At 42.8% G+C, this 20083-nt stretch overlaps 2 long non-coding RNA genes across 2 annotated transcripts; both read right to left on the bottom strand.

The window, feature by feature from the left end:
• Nucleotides 1-2027: 2027 nt before the first annotated feature.
• Nucleotides 2028-3276, bottom strand: LOC115541855 (uncharacterized). The gene is made up of 3 exons (XR_003976428.1): nt 3173-3276; nt 2983-3044; nt 2028-2136 (listed from the first exon to the last, which is right to left on the bottom strand). It is a non-coding gene; the product is annotated as an uncharacterized LOC115541855 (long non-coding RNA).
• A 2135-nt stretch (nt 3277-5411) lies between these two features.
• On the bottom strand, nt 5412-6551 carry LOC115541854 (uncharacterized). Its single transcript, XR_003976427.1, has 3 exons — nt 6444-6551; nt 6254-6315; nt 5412-5492 (listed from the first exon to the last, which is right to left on the bottom strand). It is a non-coding gene; the product is annotated as an uncharacterized LOC115541854 (long non-coding RNA).
• Nucleotides 6552-20083: the final 13532 nt, after the last annotated feature.

The following is a 20083-nucleotide window of genomic DNA, read 5'->3' as shown; positions in this document are numbered from 1 at the left end:
GCCGTGAGTGTACATTGTGCATCGAGATTATGTCCAAAAATATTGATTTTAAACCATATTGCCCAGCCCTACGCTGACGTCATTTTAGTCCTGCCCTTTCTATACCTCCACTTAAAGCTGATACAATTGCAAAATGCTGTGAAAGCACACACAATGAGACAGAGGTGACTAAAGGGTTTTTGAAATGTTTTCAGTCAGTTATATTGCCTACAGATCAAGACTTCAAACCAAAACTCAAGATTCCTTTAAATCATGAAAGAGTCCATAATAATCCCATAAGGATTCTTACAAAAATAGACATAATTGTATTCACACCAACCTCACATGGCGGGTTGCTTTGTGTCATACTGGAGGTCTGACCACTGGATCTGAAGCTTTTCTCTGTAGTAGCAAAAATGAGTACAGGGACCATTATAGCAGTGATCACTATTTACTCAGTCTCAATAATTACGCCACTACCCCAGTTTACTTTAAGTAGAGCTCCTAGGATTTTATTTTGCCTCATTTTGAAAACATGACGGATGGGATTAGGGAATGAAGTTGGATTAGTCAATGAAGACTGACTGACCTGTTACTTGTTCAGTTGAGGATGAAGAGGGTTCAGGTTCAGGCATTTTAATTGGCTCAGGAGAGTCTATGTGAGAGAGCGTGGCTGCAACCTAAAACACAGATATTGCAAAGGACATTAATGTCTGCATTCGGGCCTGAACATTATTTATACATTTGGCAATCGCTTTTATTCAAAATATTTTAATTATTTCAGGGCCAGTGTACCCTTGAGCGACTTAGGGCTAAATGCCTTGCTCAAGGGCACATCGATGGCAGCTGGAAATCGAATCCACAAGAATAAAAGGTTAGGATTCCTCAGAATAAAAGGTTAACTTAAAGGAGAATTCTGGTTTAAGCCCCAGAATAACATCAACAGGCTTCATATAGAAATAAATGAATTAGAGAAAACCAAGTGACTAGGGATTTTTTACTAGTTATATAGAGATATTCCCTTATTTTACTTAAAATACTACACCAAGTTTATAATATATCTTTGTTTTATATAGTGCTGCCCAATTTGTTCGATAAAGATCTCTCATTACATTGGTCCATTTCATCACTCAATTTGTCCCACCTGATTGTGTTTACCTGATCGATTTCCGTAATGGAGCTCATGGTTCACTAACCTTGGCACATATAAAAATTGGCAAATAATTTGTATCATTTTATCCTTATGACTACGCAATAGATTTCCCGAAGAAAACACCTGTTATTTAATATAAAAAATACAGCTGTTGATAAAAAAATAAAATAATAATGCTTGAACTGAACTCCAAAAGGCTAAAGAGGTTCAAAGTTTCAACCAGCACTGTGTATATACAAATATATATAATTAGAATATATCTGAGTGTGATACAGACATGCAACAAGTTTAGGAGAACAATGTCCCTAGGATCAAACTCGGAAAAACTTTGAAAACCAGTGCATAGGATACATCTGAGTGTGTGACATAGTCACAGAACAGGTTTAGGAGGACAATATCCCTAGGATCAAAATCCGAAAGACTTAGAAAACCACTCCATACGTAGAATACATCTGAGTGTGCGACACAGACACAGAACAGGTTTAGGAGGACAATGTCCCTAGGATCAAACTCGGAAAGACTTTAATAACCAGTGCATGCGTAGAATACATCTGAGTGTGTGACACAGACACAGAACAGGTTTAGGAGGACAATATCCCTTGGATCAAACTCAGACTGACTTTGAAAACCAGGGTATAGCACAATCAGACCAAGCGCTGGCTAAGATGTACTGTGTTCAGATGACAGATTTACACCAACCTGGTCTGCTGTAGCACTCGACTTCACCCCGGAGGATGGAGAATCCGCTGTCAAATTCTTGTCTGTTGAAAACAAAAGAACACACCAAGGCACAGGGTTTGCATTCAGGGGGATCTTGCAGTTGGAATGATTAAATACACTACAATCAATTCACTTCACTGACATACAAAGCATATTCAAATAAACCTACATTGGACATGGTCAGTTGAGGATGTAGAGGAAGACATGGAGTCTAGGACTATCACATGTCCTCCTTGCAGAGTTTCGGTGGGCTCAGGAGTCCCTGTGACTCTACTTTCTCTCACCTAAAACCCAAAGACAAAGGACTATTTCTCACATCACTTTACAGACAATTGATTGGTTTTGAAGCTGTAGTTACTAAATTGACTGGAGTTTAATCAAAGTTACCTCAAAGCAATAGATAAAGCCCTGTGCTGTATGCAAGTGAATGTGTTAGATGTGCTCTGCAATGCATAGCATTTAAAGTATGCTTCAGTAAGCAACCTCAGCTGTGCAAGACATAGGTAAGGTATAAGAATCAGATCAGAATGAATCCACCTCAAAAATGGTGGACCGCTTGCAATTGAAATGTACACTACAACAGCACACATCTGAGTGTGTGACACAGACATGGAACAGGTTTAGGAGGACAATGTCCCTAGGATCAAACTCGGAAAGACTTTGAAAACCAGTGCATAGGATACATCTGAGTGTGTGACATAGACACAGAACAGGTTTAGGAGGACAATGTCCCTAGGATCAAAATCAGAAAGACTTAGAAAACCACTCCATACGTAGAATACATCTGAGTGTGCGACACAGACACAGAACAGGTTTAGGAGGACAATGTCCCTAGGATCAAACTCGGAAAGACTTTAAAAACCAGTGCATGCGTGGAATACATCTGAGTGTGTGACACAGACACAGAGCAGGTTTAGGAGGACAATGTCCCTAGGATCAAAATCAGAAAGACTTTGAAAACCAGTCCATACGTATAATACATCTGAGTGTGTGACACAGACACAAAACAGGTTTAGGAGGACAATATCCCTTGGATCAAACTCAGACTGACTTTTAAAACCAGGGTATAGCACAATCAGACCAAGCGCTGACTAAGATATACTGTGTTCAGATGACAGATTTACACCAACCTGGTCTGCTGTAGCACTCGACTTCACCCCGGAGGATGGAAAATCCGCTGTCAAATTCTTGTCTGTTGAAAACAAAAGAAAACACCAAGGCACAGGGTTTGCATTCAGGGGGATCTTGCAGTTGGACCGATTAAATACACTCCAATCAATTCACTTCACTGACATACAAAGCATATTCAAATAAACCTACATTGGACATGGTCAGTTGAGGATGTAGAGGAAGACATGGCGTCTAGGACTATCACATGTCCTCCTTGCAGAGTTTCGGTGGGCTCAGGAGTCCCTTTGACTCGACTTTCTCTCACCTAAAACCCAAAGACAAAGGACTATTTCTCACATCACTTTACAGACAATTGATTGGTTTTGAAGCTGTAGCTAATAAATTGACTGGAGTTGAATCAAAGTTGCCTCAAAGCAATAGATAAAGCCCTGTGCTGTATGCAAGTGAATGTGTTAGATGTGCTGTGCAATACATAGCATTTAAAGTATGCTTCAGTAAGCAACCTCAGCTGTGCAAGACATAGGTAAGGTATAAGAATCAGATCAAAATGAATCCACCTGAAAAATGGTGGACCGCTTGCAATCGAAATGTACACTACAACAGCACACATCTGAGTGTGTGACACAGACATGGAACAGGTTTAGGAGGACAATGTCCCTAGGATCAAACTCGGAAAGACTTTGAAAACCAGTGCATAGGATACATCTGAGTGTGTGACATAGACACAGAACAGGTTTAGGAGGACAATGTCCCTAGGATCAAAATCAGAAAGACTTAGAAAACCACTCCATATGTAGAATACATCTGAGTGTGCGACACAGACACAGAACAGGTTTAGGAGGACAATGTCCCTAGGATCAAACTCGGAAATACTTTAAAAACCAGTGCATGCGTGGAATACATCTGAGTGTGTGACACAGACACAGAGCAGGTTTAGGAGGACAATGTCCCTAGGATCAAAATCAGAAAGACTTTGAAAACCGGTCCATACGTATAATACATCTGAGTGTGTGACACAGACACAGAACAGGTTTAGGAGGACAATATCCCTTGGATCAAACTCAGACTGACTTTGAAAACCAGGGTATAGCACAATCAGACCAAGCGCTGACTAAGATATACTGTGTTCAGATGACAGATTTACACCAACCTGGTCTGCTGTAGCACTCGACTTCACCCCGGAGGATGGAAAATCCGCAGTCAAATTCTTGTCTGTTGAAAACAAAAGAAAACACCAAGGCACAGGGTTTGCATTCAGGGGGATCTTGCAGTTGGACTGATTAAATACACTACAATCAATTCACTTCACTGACATACAAAGCATATTCAAATAAACCTACATTGGACATGGTCGGTTGAGGATGTAGAGGAAGACATGGAGTCTAGGACTATCACATGTCCTCCTTGCAGAGTTTTGGTGGGCTCAGGAGTCCCTGTGACTCGACTTTCTCTCACCTAAAACCCAAAGACAAAGGACTATTTCTCACATCACTTTACAGACAATTGATTGGTTTTGAAGCTGTAGCTAATAAATTGACTGGAGTTGAATCAAAGTTGCCTCAAAGCAATAGATAAAGCCCTGTGCTATATGCAAGTGAATGTGTTAGATGTGCTGTGCAATGCATAGCATTTAAAGTATGCTTCAGTAAGCAACCTCAGCTGTGCAAGACATAGGTAAGGTATAAGAATCAGATCAGAATGAATCCACCTCAAAAATGGTGGACCGCTTGCAATCGAAATGTACACTACAACAGCACACATCTGAGTGTGTGACACAGACATGGAACAGGTTTAGGAGGACAATGTCCCTAGGATCAAACTCGGAAAGACTTTGAAAACCAGTGCATAGGATACATTTGAGTGTGTGACACAGACACAGAACAGGTTTAGGAGGACAATGTCCCTAGGATCAAAATCAGAAAGACTTAGAAAACCACTCCATACGTAGAATACATCTGAGTGTGCGACACAGACACAGAACAGGTTTAGGAGGACAATGTCCCTAGGATCAAAATCAGAAAGACTTTGAAAACCAGTCCATACGTATAATACTTCTGAGTGTGTGACACAGACACAGAACAGGTTTAAGAGGAAAATATCCCTTGGATTAAACTCAGACTGACTTTGAAATCCAGGGTATAGCACAATCAAACCAAGCGCTGACTAAGATATACTGTGTTCAGATGAGGCAGATTTACACCAACCTGGTCTGCTGTAGCACTCGACTTCACCCCAGAGGATGGAAAATCCGCTGCCAAATTCTTGTCTGTTGAAGACAAAAGAAAACACCAAGGCACAGGGTTTGCATTCAGGGGGATCTTGCAGTTGGACTGATTAAATACACTGCAATCAATTCACTTCACTGACATACAAAGCATATTCAAATAAACCTACATTGGACATGGTCGGTTGAGGATGTAGATGAAGACATGGAGTCTAGGACTATCACATGTCCTCCTTGCAGAGTTTCGGTGGGCTCAGGAGTCCCTGTGACTCTACTTTCTCTCACCTAAAACCCAAAGACAAAGGACTATTTCTCACATCACTTTACAGACAATTGATTGGTTTTGAAGCTGTAGCTACTAAATTTACTGGAGTTGAATCAAAGTTGCCTCAAAGCAATAGATAAAGCCCTGTGCTGTATGCAAGTGAATGTTTTAGATGTGCTGTGCAATACATAGCATTTAAAGTATGCTTCAGTAAGCAACCTCAGCTGTGCAAGACATAGGTAAGGTATAAGAATCAGATCAGAATGAATCCACCTCAAAGATGGTGGATTCATCCAGACACCGCTTGCAATCGAAATGTACACTACAACAGCACACATCTGAGTGTGTGACACAGAAATGGAACAGGTTTAGGAGGACAATGTCCCTAGGATCAAACTCGGAAGGACTTTGAAAACCAGTCCATAGGATACATCTGAGTGTGTGACACAGACACAGAACAGGTTTAGGGGGACAATATCCCTTGGATCAAACTCGGAAAGACTTTAAAAACCAGTGCATACGTAGAATACATCTGAGTGTGTGACACAGACACAGAACAGGTTTAGGAGGACAATGTCCCTAGGATCAAAATCAGAAGGACTTTGAAAACCAGTCCATACGTAGAATACATCTGAGTGTGTGACACAGACACAGAACAGATTTAGGAGGACAATATCCCTTGGATCAAACTCAGACTGACTTTGAAAACCAGGGTATAGCACAATCAGACCAAGCACTGGCTAAGACATACTGTGTTCATATGAGACAGATTTACACCAACCTGGTCTGCTGTAGCACTCGACTTCACCCCGGAGGATGGAAAATCCGCTGTCAAATTCTTGTCTGTTGAAGACAAAAGAAAACACCAAGGCACAGGGTCTGCATTCAGGGGGATCTTGCAGTTGGACTGATTAAATACACTACAAGCAATTCACTTCACTGACATACAAAGCATATTCAAATAAACCTACATTGGACATGGTCGGTTGAGGATGTAGAGGAAGACATGGAGTCTAGGACTATCACATGTCCTCCTTGCAGAGTTTCGGTGGGCTCAGGAGTCCCTGTGACTCTACTTTCTCCCACCTAAAACCCAAAGACAAAGGACTATTTCTCTCATCACTTTACAGACAATTGATTGGTTTTGAAGCTGTAGCTACTAAATTGACTGGAGTTGAATCAAAGTTGCCTCAAAGCAATAGATAAAGCCCTGTGCTGTATGCAAGTGAATGTTTTAGATGTGCTGTGCAAAACATAGCATTTAATGTATGCTTCAGTAAGCAACCTCAGCTGTGCAAGACATAGGTAAGGTATAAGAATCAGATCAGAATGAATCCACCTCAAAGATGGTGGACCGCTTGCAATCGAAATGTACACTACAACAGCACACATCTGAGTGTGTGAAACAGACATGGAACAGGTTTAGGAGGACAGTGTCCCTAGGATCAAAATCAGAATGACTTAGAAAACCAGTGCATACGTAGAATACATCTGAGTGTGTGACACAGACACAGAACAGGTTTAGGAGGACAATGTCCCTAGGATCAAACTCTGACTGACTTTGAAAACGAGGGTATAGCACAATCAGACCAAGCGCTGAATCCACATCAAAAATGCTGGACAACGTACAATACAAATGTAAATTACAACACCATACATCTGAGTGAGCTATGCATCTAGAATATTCAGACTGGGTGCATCTACATGTTTTTACTATGATCAGTTCAGGGATAGCTGCACGTATTAAAGGACAAATCCTGCCATAACCCCACCAGTTGTTTATAGGAAAAAGAACGAGAAAGGTTGGCAAAGCATAGATGGGGAAGTAAAGCTGACCCAATGAGGCATTGAGCCTTCATTTCTATTCCCCATTAGGTCAGCTTTACTTCCCTATCTTGGATTATGTGCCAAATATTCTTAATTTTTCCCGGACAAGCACAAGGTGACCAACAATGTTCTATGGATCAATTCACACCGGATCCGCCCATTAAGGTTCATTTTACAAAGACATTTACGTAGCCTAAACATCTACTATAGAGAACTATTGATCACCTACCTCTTTGCGCCATGGCAAATCCTTGCCACCGTAGTTATAAGTTATTTCCGTCCCTGGCTGTATGTCTTTTGTTGCAAAAAGGCATAAGTTCGGTGTCCCAATTGTTTCAATCAATTTAATTTGGCTGTTTGGGGCCCTGTGGTCATCGTTGACCAGGCGGCCAATGGAGCCATCCTCCTTCGCTGCATCAATACTGAAAATACAAGATCATTAGAACAACATTATGGCGAAGCATAATGTTGACCCCTCACTGGGGTCATTTCCACAGCCAAAAAGTTATATTTCATAAACTTGACAGAAATGTTGAACCTACCACCAAGTTTGACCATGCCAATAGAAATCAAACATGAAGCCCCATTGGGATTCATGTTGATATAGATTTTTCCTCCTGGCGTCCGCTTCCTCTTGATCTATCAATTCCCCTCGATAATGAGCAATAAAATCACCTTGCCTTATGGGCTCCACTGCAAAAACCCCACGACCTGAAAAAGAAAGATTCTTGCACACTGACAACAAAAACCAGTAGGTGGATGTGTTTGTGTATGTGGGGCAGAGTAAACACTGGTTTGGAAACTTTACTGAGAGACATTACAGTACATGCATGAAATCTCATTTGCTTAACATTAGATTTAGGTTAGTGCTTAGGGTTACCTACCTTTAATTGGATTCACATGTTTAGTTTCAAGCATTGACGTTTTCTCTTTATTAAGATAATTTGCTGCCTCCCTGATGGGAGCGATTCTCTTTGGCATTTCAGTGCTAGAAAAAGAATTACAATGAAAAATGACAGATCTTTTTACAGCCTGAGGCCTATTGCACAAAAGTGGAATTCAGATATCCAGGATGATTGATAAAGCCAGTCTTGACAAAGTCTAGCCTGGGCACTTTGGATTAGTCAGTTGCACAAACGCCACTCCAGTATGAAAAGGGGCTGCTTTGTCATGCCAGGTGTAAGTGCCAGCACACAGCTTTCATAAGTAAACCCAGAGATCGACCCAAGATTTACTGATGCAGAAATGGAAAAGACGGCCCATTTTCCCACAATGCCTTGCTAGTTTAGACCATAAATGAGGGGCTTTTCATTTCATTAAAGTAGTGGTATTCTCCTCCAATTGATCTTGATGCCCCTGTATTGTTTAATGACAAAATAATTAAAGATTAAGAGCGGTCTAAAGGTGCATCTCAAAAATCAGAATATTATGTAAAAGTCCATTTCTCAACTTTAATTCAAAAAGTAAACCTTTCATATGTTCTAAAGTCATTACACTTAAGGTTAAATTAATATATTATAAACATATTTTTGACATGGTCGAGATTTCTGTATTATATATCCTTTTTTTGGTTTTATGTAATATTGTAACACACTGGATTTTTTATTCCATGAGCTGTAAAACATAATCATCAAAACGTAAAGGTCCCATGACATGAAAATCTCACTTTATGAGGTTTTCTAACATACATATGAGTTCCCCTAGCCTGCCTATGGTCCCCCAGTGGCTAAAACTTGCGTTTGGTCTAAAACGAGCACTAGCTGTTCTTCTCGCCTTTGAAAAAACGGAGGCTAAGCTCCTCCCCTTACTCTGCCTGGCCCGCCCAGAGACGTTGGCCCGCCAATGAGACACGACCTTGCAAGCGCCACATGTGTGTGTGGGTGTGTGTGTGTGTGTGTGTGAATACACACACTGTAACGCTTGGCTAGGCGAGATCTCCAGTCCGACTTCACCCGTTTCATGCAGGTGAAACCACGCGCTGACCTTTTGCGCGGCACGGTCAGCGCGTTTACGCTGCCCGAGTTGAATGGCCTGCTTGAGCTATAGCACCCCAATGTACCCTCCCGGACCCTACACACATTGGCGGTTTATTGGGTGAACCCTACTATCCATCATCCATGTAGCCTAGTTAAGACCATGCATTGGTCGAGTTTCCAAAAATAAGACGCCTTTACATCCAGTTATTCAAAACCAAATATTGTGTTTCCCTCCACTGCTTTAAAAATAGCCAATGTTTTGCGCTCATTCTATCATTTCGGTCGCCTGATGTGAGGTGGTGTTGTTGTCCCCTTTTTCCTGGATCGTGTCTGTAAGCAAAGCAGCGACTTCGGAAATCAATGTGACGCAAGTCACATTGCGTCACATTGACGCCTTTAACTGGATGTGAAGACGTCTTACTTTTGGAAACTCGACCAATTCATGGTCTTAACTCTACATGGATGGTAGACATTGACGAGTTCAGCCAGTCTTTAAATGTCGGGTCGTCAACCCATGTTTGCGAAAACTTGCATTTACCCATTCTCTCATAGAGCGACAAACGAAATTAAAACATGATCTCCGGTGGCTTTTTTTATAATTGGAAAGGCTCAAAGGTAAATCTGCGGAATTTACATAATAGAATAGAATAGAATAGAATAGAAAGCCTGGAATTGAACCATGTCTGTAGCTTTTTATGGGTAAAGAGCAATGGTGAAGGACCCTACTAAACGCCCTATCCATTGTATGGGTCTGTAAAATGCTAATCAAATCAATCAAATGTATTTATTAAGCACCTTTAATAAAAAAGTAATTGGTTGGGGGGAGATCTTATGTTTTATGTATGTTTTTGTCATGCCTGTGTTATGCTTCAAACTCGGCGTCGCTATAGCAACCAGCGACGCCAACTCTAACGGCTACTCAGTTCAGATCCTGCACCGTATAGCCTACTGTATTTTTTTAGGCTAGATGAAATTAAAACATCTAAACAAAAAAATGGAAACTCATTTATTTATCTATTTGCTTGCTTGCAGATAACACAATGACGAGTTCAGCCAGTCTTTAAATGTCGGGTCGTCAACCCATGTTTGCGAAAACTTGCATTTACCCATTCTCTCATAGAGCGAAAAACGAAATTAAAACATATGATCTCCGGTGGCTTTTTTTATAATAGGAAAGGCTCAAAGGTAAATCAGCGGAATTTACAGAATAGAATAGAATAGAATAGAATAGAATGGAATGGAATAGATAAGAATAGAATAGAAAGCCTGGAATTGAACCATGACTGTAGCTTTTTATGGGTAAAGAGCAATGGTGAAGGACCCTACTAAACGCCCTATCCATTGTATGGGTCTGTAAAATGCTAATCAAATCAATCAAATGTATTTATTAAGCACCTTTAATAAAAAAGTAATTGGTTGGGGGGAGATCTTATGTTTTATGTATGTTTTTGTCATGCCTGTGTTATGCTTCAAACTCGGCGTCGCTATAGCAACCAGCGACGCCAACTCTAATGGCTACTCAGTTCAGATCCTGCTCCGTATACTGTATTTTTTTAGGCTAGATGAAATTAAAACATCTAAACAAAAAATTGGAAACTCATTTTATATTGAGTAATGAAAAATGTACTACAAAGTCAAATTGCGGTGGTTACCTTTTACTACCTTTCAAGGGCCTTAATTTAATTTTTTACCTTTTAATACCGCGCGGACACACTGCCACCACATTCTCTTCGTCCCGAGGTCGACCCGAGAGAGAATATGAATAATAATAATAATAATAATAATAATAATAATAATAATAATGATAATAATGATAATAATAATAATAATAAATGAAATTTATATAGCGCTTAATATGGTACTCTTTGATAATATATTATTAATTAATATAATATTGATCCTCCCGATGCCAAATCACTGACTTCATCAGTCGGCGACTTACCTACATAAAACTAAAATGAAAAGTAGGCTTGTACCAAAAGTAGATCATTGTTGCCATTTTAATGAGATTGAATATATCTTACCTGATTTATGCTGCATAAGGTCTTCATCTTCCCAGTCGCTGAGTGAGAGCAGAGTGAGAGGCACTGCTAGTCGGGCTCTGCCGTCTCCGTCCTCGGGCATGCGCAGTACAAGCGTGTGTCGATCGCGTCAAATTATACACAATTTCCCGCGCGGTTTGCCGTGAATGCAGTTACCATTGACAACCTCAGCTGTGCAAGACATAGGTAAGGTATAAGAATCAGATCAGGATTGAATCCACATCAAAAATGGTGGACCGCTTGCAATCGAAATGTACACTACAACAGCACACATCTGTGTGTGTGACACAGACATGGAACAGGTTTAGGAGGACAATGTCCCTTGGATCAAAATCACAAAGACTTAGAAAACCACTCCATAAGTAGAATACATCTGAGTGTGTGACACAGACAAAGAACAGGTTTAGGAGGACAATGTCCCTTGGATCAAACTCTGAAAGACTTTAAAAACCAGTGCATACGTAGAATACACCTGAGTGTGTGACACAGACACAGAACAGGTTTAGGAGGACAATATCCCTTGGATCAAACTCTGACTGACTTTGAGTAGGTTCATGTTTACGTTAAGGATAGGAAAGTGCACCACAAACACCAGCAGCTAAAATGAGACACTAGAAAAGCCTGTAGACAAATTGTCATGCGCCTACCCGATGTCAAGTGGACCGGGTTAAATTCACTCTGCGGGTCTCCGGAATCTGTGCAAAATAGAGCAGCACTAAACCGCACTATCGACGTGATGCGCTATGCATGGACATGCATAGCATAATTTGTTGCAACATTTTGCAACAAATTATTCTAAATCTGCCCATAAATGTACAGAATTTTGTGATTTTCACTGGCCACAATATTGCATCTGTCAGTTGTCAAATTTGCTGAACAAAATGCTAAACTTCAATAATTGTTCATAGTCAACTTATAGTCCATTTATTTAAGCTCTCAACAGCATAACCATACTTCGCCACATTGACGGAAAACACGGCACACGCAGCCTGGGTGCTTAAAGCGTGGAACAAGCTGGATACGGAGCGGGTGAAAAACTCCTTAAAAGTGTGTGTGTGTGTGTGTGTGTTTGTGTGTCACTACCGACGTTGAATTTGCAACATTTTGCAACAAATGATTCTAAATCTGCCCATATATGTACGCGGTTTTCACTCGCTACAATGTTGCCTCTGTGGCTGCTGGTAATTCAACCAGTAAGCTCTACGGGGCTATTTTCAGCATAATGTTTTTTTTGACGGCACCGCGACCCGGGGCTATTCCCAAAAGATCCGGGGCTATAGCCTCGAATGCCCAGGTTTAACGACGCGCCTGCACCTGTATCAGGGGTTAAAACTCACTTTTTTCCATCCCGAAACGTCACGAATTTTCCCAAGAATCTTTTTTACATTTTCAGTTGTTAGTTACTGATAAAATAATAAAAACACAATACATTATGTTGATAAAATAATAGATTCATTTCCGGACCAGATTTGTTTAGCTTCAAGATGTCAACCAACACCCTCAGTCCCAGAACATGACCTTCTGCCAGTACCACCATTTAGTGACTGCATTTATGAGTTGTATTCGTCAAGAGGAGGGTCATGCATTGAGATTTGCATGAGGCTGTTCAGAGTGTCATTGGCTAGGCGAGATCTCCAGTCCGACTTCACCCGTTTCATGCAGCAGAAACCACGCTCGCAGCAGGAGCTGCTCACGCCTTTTGCGCGGCACGATCAGCTGCCCGAGGTTAATGGCCTGCTTATGGAGGTAGATTTGTGTCTTTATTATGCAATCAAAAAGAATAGGTTTGAGAGCTTCGATTGCGAATCCAAAAGCTTTGCTTGCGAATCCAAAAGCTTTGCTTGCTGTTGAGCTGAATCTCGTGGGCGGGACCAACGCCGAAAGATGTAAGACACGTCTCTATTGGCCAGTCTCGATCGGAGTGACAGCCAAGCTGTCACTCAGAATTCTTACATTATGAATTATACAGGAAATTGCTGAAAAGTGAAGATGCCAGACTTTTGTTCAGCCTACGGATGCGTTAATCTGCGAACTCTCGAAACCAGAACCCGTGGGATCACCTTTCACCTGTAGGATATTACAATATTATGACTTTTATTTTAAGGATAATCGTTAGTTACTTATAGTGGATATACAATACAGGTCCTGTTACACAGGAACAGCAGGGCTAGTGTGACATAATAGTATTGCTAGATTGTTGTTGACACAAGGCTTTTTACCATGCCATTCTATTTTATGGATGCTTTAATAGGTATTAGTGGGCCACAAACACAGTATTCAAAGACGTCCCCGAAATTCAGCCGTGCTGCAGAGTTAAAGTCACTCCGAAACAGTCGCACATTGAGCTTCCCCCAAACGCGCTGTTTCGGTGGGCTTGAATTGGGGTTGAATTTTGAATGCAATGGCAGAACGACATCGAACTACATGAACTGCGACATGCTGCCTGCCGCCGGTTGCCGCGAGGCACCACCGCCGCGAAGCACCACCGCCCGGCAGCGGGCAGCCGGGCGGTGGTGCCTCGCGCCGGCAGCAGGCAGCAGGCAGCGCACGGTTCTGTCTACTACAGATTGATGTGGAAGTGGAAGAACCAGAGACGTCGGAGAACCCGACGAAGTCCTTTGTGATTCATGATATCGTCTGGACGTGCACACAGCTTTTGGCCGTGATAATATGTATTATTTGATATAGATATCTATGTATTATATGATATTATTTAGATATAGAGCTCCAGGACTAAGTAACGCAAGTGTTGTACACTTCCTTGTTATTAACCGTTCTGCTGTTGGTGTGATGGCGCCTAACACGTCGGACTCTCGTCTCTGGTATTTCTCCAACGAGACTCGTATTGGGGGTTATCTCAGCCATGGTTGAGAAGGAATTGGGGGAAAGGAACTCTGGCTTTGACTACATGAACTGCGACTTGCCGCCGGTTGCCGCGAGGCACCATCGCCCGGCAGCGGGCAGCCGGCAGCAGGCAGCGCGCGGTTCAGTCGACTTCAGGTTGATGTGAAAGTGGAACCAGAGACGTTGGTTCTCCGACGCAGTTGTTTGAGATTCATAATATCGTCTGGAGTCGCACACAGCTTTTGGCCGTGATAATATGTATTAAATGATACAGATTTCTATGTATTATATGATATTATTTAGATATAGAGCTCCAGGACTGTAACGCAAGTCTTGTACACTTCCTTGTTATTTGGATAACCGTTCTGCTGTTGGTGTGATGGCGCATAACACGTCGGACTCTCGTCTCTGGTATTTCTACAACTAGACTCGTAGTGGGGGTTATCTCAGCCATGGTTGAGAATGAATTGGGGGAAAGGAACTTTGGCTTTGACTCCCTGAAGTCATGAACCACGACATGGAGGAGAAAGGGATTGTTGACCGCGGTCGTCTCCCGCCGGAGCCTCGCTGCCGATGGACCACCGCCTCGGCTTCAGCAGGCGGTGATTAGCGCTGACCGCTGCCGAGGCGGCGGGAAGCAGGGCTCAAGCGGGATACATTCACGGCCAGTAATCCCTTTCTCCTCCATGTCGTGGTTCATGTAGCCTACTTCAGGGAGTCAACGCCAAAGTTCCTTTCCCCCAATTCATTCTCAACCATGGCTGAGATAACCCCCAATACGAGTCTCGTTGTAGAAATACCAGAGACGAGAGTCCGACGTGTTATGCGCCATCACACCAACAGCAGAACGGTTATCCAAATAACAAGGAAGTGTACAACACTTGCGTTACAGTCCTGGAGCTCTATATCTAAATAATATCATATAATACATAGATATCTTCATATCTATATCAAATAATACATATTATCACGGCCAAAAGCTGTGTGCGCGTCCAGACGATATAATGAATCACAAAGGACTTCGTCGGGTTCTCCGACTTCTCTGGTTCTTCCACTTCCACATCAATCTGAAGTAGACGCGGTCGTTTGAGATTCATAATAACCTATCGTCTGGAGGCTCACACAGCTTTTGGCCGTGATAATATATATTATATATTATATGATATAGACATCTCCGACATTTATAACAAACAAAACCGTTTGAAAATCGGTTGAAAATTGAGCAAGTTATGGTTATTTAAAAAGTACATGACGGCTCTGCCGTCTCTGTCCTCGGGCATGCGCAGTACAACATTCCATGTGTCGATCGCGCCAAATTATACACAATTTCCCGCGCGGTGTGTCGTGAATGCAGTTACCACTGACAGCCGTTAGGGGCGCACTTCGAGACACAGAAATACACCAGATGTCTGGTTTTTGGTTTATCAAGACTGTTAAGAAATTCAATTTTCACAGTTTAAAACATGCCAAAACAAGTTTTTAAAATAGGTAGTTTATCCGGACAGAAAAGTCGCCCTCAAGCCTATCAAGAAAATCCATTGTTTCAGTATTAAACATGTCAGAAAATAGGTTTTAGAGGGTGGATTATATGAGGACAGCAAAACTGTCCTCATAAACTAATTGTCCTTATAGCACTTTAGATAGTCTGGAAAACTGTCCTGCTAAACCACCCGTACCAACACACACACAAACACACACACACACACACACACACACACACACACACACACACACACACACACTATTTATTGCGGTCTTCCACCCAATGGTGACTCCCCTGAAACCTTAAGCTTGTATTGATTGCGTGCGGCTCAGCTATATATATATATATATATATATATATATATATATATATATATATATATATATAACCACTCGCCGCATGACAGACGCACCATGGCAGTGTGCTACCTCTCTCTCTCTCTCCCTCCCTGTTTTATTGACTACCTGCCGATGTTCAGAGTCTAAGCTTGGTGGACGTCTGGTTGATGCCCCCCCGCCCTGTTCCCCTGGTGGGGGGGCACAGCGGGAGCAGATGGGGTCATGCCTCATGGATGAGCAACAGAGACAACATCAGCATTATGCGTGGCATGAGCATTATGTAGGGATCTCTGACAAAACACACTAACTAGGGATGTCCGATATTGGCTTTTTTGCCGATATCCGATATGCGATATTGTCCAACTCTAAATTTTCGATTCCGATATCAGCCGATACCGATGTCGATATTTGGGTTATTTTTCCTCAAACCTAATTTAGGTAACATTACATATCTCCTGTTGTGGAATTAACACAACATGCTTAATGTTATTCTGATGCCCCACTGGATGCATTCTTGAATGCAACAAGGCTTTCCAAATGTTAATATTGTCTGTGCAAAATAAGAAAAATACTTCAACTTAATTTAAGGGAAAAGTGCCTTTTTTTTTTTTTTATTTATTTTTTTTTTTTTTAAATCCGATACCGATATTGACCGATATTACATTTTTATGCTAATATCGGGCCGATAATATCGGTGGGCCGATAATATCGGACATCTCTAACACTAACACAACGACATCAAGTCCTTTTGGCTCATGGGCGCCCGGTTTATACCGAGTTCAACCCCACGTTGAGGAGGAGGAGCTTTGGGCGTTCACTTGGAGACGCACACAAACACAGGCTTTTGTTTGTGTGTTTTTGTAGTACACGTGGGCTGAAACGCACACGCATGCACGTCATGCACACGCAGGAAAGTGCGCACACACCCATACATACACACACATGCACAAACACAGACACACACAGCATGCAAAGCTCTGAGCGTACACTGACTCCAACATTTACAAGGATGAAAACACAATTAGGCTCTGATTACCTCTCAACACCCATCCTTTTTTGCACCAAATACAAATAACACAAACACATTTCATAATGCAAACACCAACTTATTTTGCAAATGCTCATTGTTCAATTTCCAAAAGCCAAATTCACCAGTGACTTCTGAATGAACTGCAGTCAGAGGATGTGTTCAACTTGGCGTGTGTGTGTGGGTGTGTTGGGGGGCCACAACGGCTCTCTAGGGCCCCCTCTTGGCAGAAAAGAGAGCGCAGTGTGGTTCACAGCCCTGTTTAATTCTCCCTGTACTGCATTGGCTGTCTCTGTCCCTCAGAGTGGCCTGTAAAGCCCTCCCTCCGCCCGCTCCATCACCCGCCAATGCATTCACGCTCAACACTGAGAGAGGAGGCTGGTCATTGGACAGACCAGCGTCTGCCAGGTCTGCTCCATCACAGTCTGCTCCACCAGTCTGCTCCACCCCAGTCTACTCCACCCCAGTCCGCTCCATCTCAGTCTTCCTGCTCTTTTCTTCCCAAAACTCTACAGAATGATTATTATTACCATTATTCTGATGATGATTGTGAGGATGATATCATTATTAAATCAGTAGTAGCAGCATCATCATCTTCATTATTATCCTTCTCCTCCTCATCCTTAATGAGGATTTGTGAAAACAGCTATACTACTACAAGCAATGTAAGGAAAGGAAAGATGTGGTTGTTCTTGAGGTTGATTTAACATGGAGGTACACCATAAAAACCCTTCTGCTTTAGTGGTCTGCCCCCCCCCCCCCCCCCGCCTAACCCTAACTCCCCCCCATTACACCAGTCAATATTGCTCGGTCCAGGCTTAATCTAGATCTCATTGGATGTGAGGGAAAAGGGCTGTTGTTCTATTGCGTCACAGGTGATCTGCATCTCCCGGTGGGGGAGCGAACAGACACACAGTGCTAATATAATACACTTGTGGAATACTGACACACGTTAGCTCTCCAATGCTAACCTCATCCACTTAAGCAATTTTTTTTGCTTTTTCCACATTGATATGCACCTTTGTAATCTAATTCTATGAAGTTTACCCATAGCTCCCTCAATTAAACACCAATCCATCAGTCTCAATTATTTTCAGCCCTTTCCCCATTTCACTATTTCTCTATTATTATGTTTTAAATTTTAAAATAAATTCATATCGGGAACAAACAAACACATTGGCGTTGTATTTCATAACCAGCACAGTGCCTCACTAAGCATAAGCTGAGCGGTAATTCACTCCTTTTCTCTCCCCTCATCCTTCCGCCAATCCCTTCCGTATTTGTAATAAATGGCGCTGTGTAATTTCCTGCGGATCCGGGATATGAATCCAAAGGTTAAACCGGTAAATATACAGGCTCCCTGTTCCCTGGCATTAAACTATCTCTGGGTCTCTGGCTACAGTGGTGCATAAATACCCCCCCTCCCCTGTACTTTGTAGAGCGGTCTTAAAGAATGAGTCATCGCCCTGCGGACATTCATTATCGCTCTCTTATCACTTATGAACTGTTCATTATTAAAGGTATCTAATTATCAGCCAAATGCTTGGCGATTAGGAAAGAAGCTTAAATTAACGCCTTTCACGCTGACCCACCGAGGCTTCTCGCTTATTTTATTCTTGGTGAATTTGTTTAGGTACTCGCACCGCGTCATCTCAGACACCTCAGTGTACTGGAGGAGACTGGAAGGGAAAGCCATGAAAGAAGAGCGGGCATTGTGGGGTCCATCAAATAAACAATGGGGTCCAGCAGTTTGAATGGGTCTGCCAGTGAACGCAGCAGAATTAGAGAGTGAGGAATCCACTTTCAGGTAGTGGCCTGTCGAAATCCCACTGAGTGAATACCAACTAATGGAGATCAAACTCACGGCGGGTTGGCAGGAAGGGTGGATGTCTCGAGACCGAGCTGGTGAAGGTAGAAGCCCCCGCACCCCAACCCACTCCATACTCTTTGAATTCCTTAGGTTGAGGGCCCGTAGATTGAATTAAACCAATTCAGGAGAAGGGAACGCACAGCCAAAATGGAGGTGGTTCTAAGATGCGTGGCAACATGTGCTGCTGCAGAACCAATGTTAAAAACCCATTTGGCTGGGCTGAGCGTTTGTTTGTTTGTTTGTTTGTTTGTTTGTTTGTTTGTTTGTTTGTTTGTTTGTTTGTTTGTTTGCGTGCGTGCGTGCGTGCGTGCGTGCGTGCGTGCGTGTGTGTGTGTGTGTTTCACGGGGGGGGCTGGGACGTGTCATGGCTGGAACTCCTGACAGGCCCCACCGCAGGACAGCGCTGGTGGCCCTGGAGCTTGCAAGATACAACATAGACATAGCAGCTCTCAGCGAGACAAGACTACATGGAGAGAACTCCCTGTCAGAGGTTGGTGCTGGGTACACCTTCTTCTAGAAGGGGGTTCCCGAAGGCAGTAGAGTAAAGTGATTGGCCAGCATGGAGTGGGGAAGATGAACCACAACGTGCTCAGACTCTTCTCCCTCTGTGCAGAGCACCAGCTGGTCATTGCCAACACCATCTTCCAGATGAAGAACAGGCTTAAGACCACCTGGCAGCACCCCCGCTCAAAACATTGGCATCTCCTCGACTATGTGATTGTCCGTCAAAAGGACAGAAGGGATGTCCTCACCACCCGTGTCATGCGCAGAGCTGAGTGCTGGACTGACCACCTCATGATCAGATCCAAACTACTTATTAGCATTCAGCCCCGTGGCCCGAGGAAAGCTCCAAACAAGATACTCAATCGTACAGCGCTGAACAGCCTCACCACCAAAGACAACCTTTGGCGGCTCCTTGCTGAAAACCTATAAGTTCCCGGGGGAATCAGCCAACTGGCCAGCCCTGCGCCAGGCTATTCATAGCGCAGCCGTAGAGGTGCTCGGTCAGTCAAGGAAACGTCACCAGGACTGGTTTGACTCTAACTCAGCTGAGATACAGTCACTTCTAATAACCAAGCATGAGGCCCACAAAGCTCTCCTGTCCTGCCCTGGATCTTCCACCCTTAAAACCACCTTTACTGCTGCAAGAACAGCAACCCAGCGAGCCCTCTGGAATATGGAGGACACCGGGTGGGTGCAAAAG

Source organism: Gadus morhua, chromosome 4 (assembly GCF_902167405.1).
Source record: "Gadus morhua chromosome 4, gadMor3.0, whole genome shotgun sequence".
NCBI lineage: Eukaryota > Metazoa > Chordata > Actinopteri > Gadiformes > Gadidae > Gadus > Gadus morhua.
The sequence above is the reverse complement of the archived record's forward strand: the minus strand, read 5'-3'. Positions and strand labels throughout refer to the sequence as shown.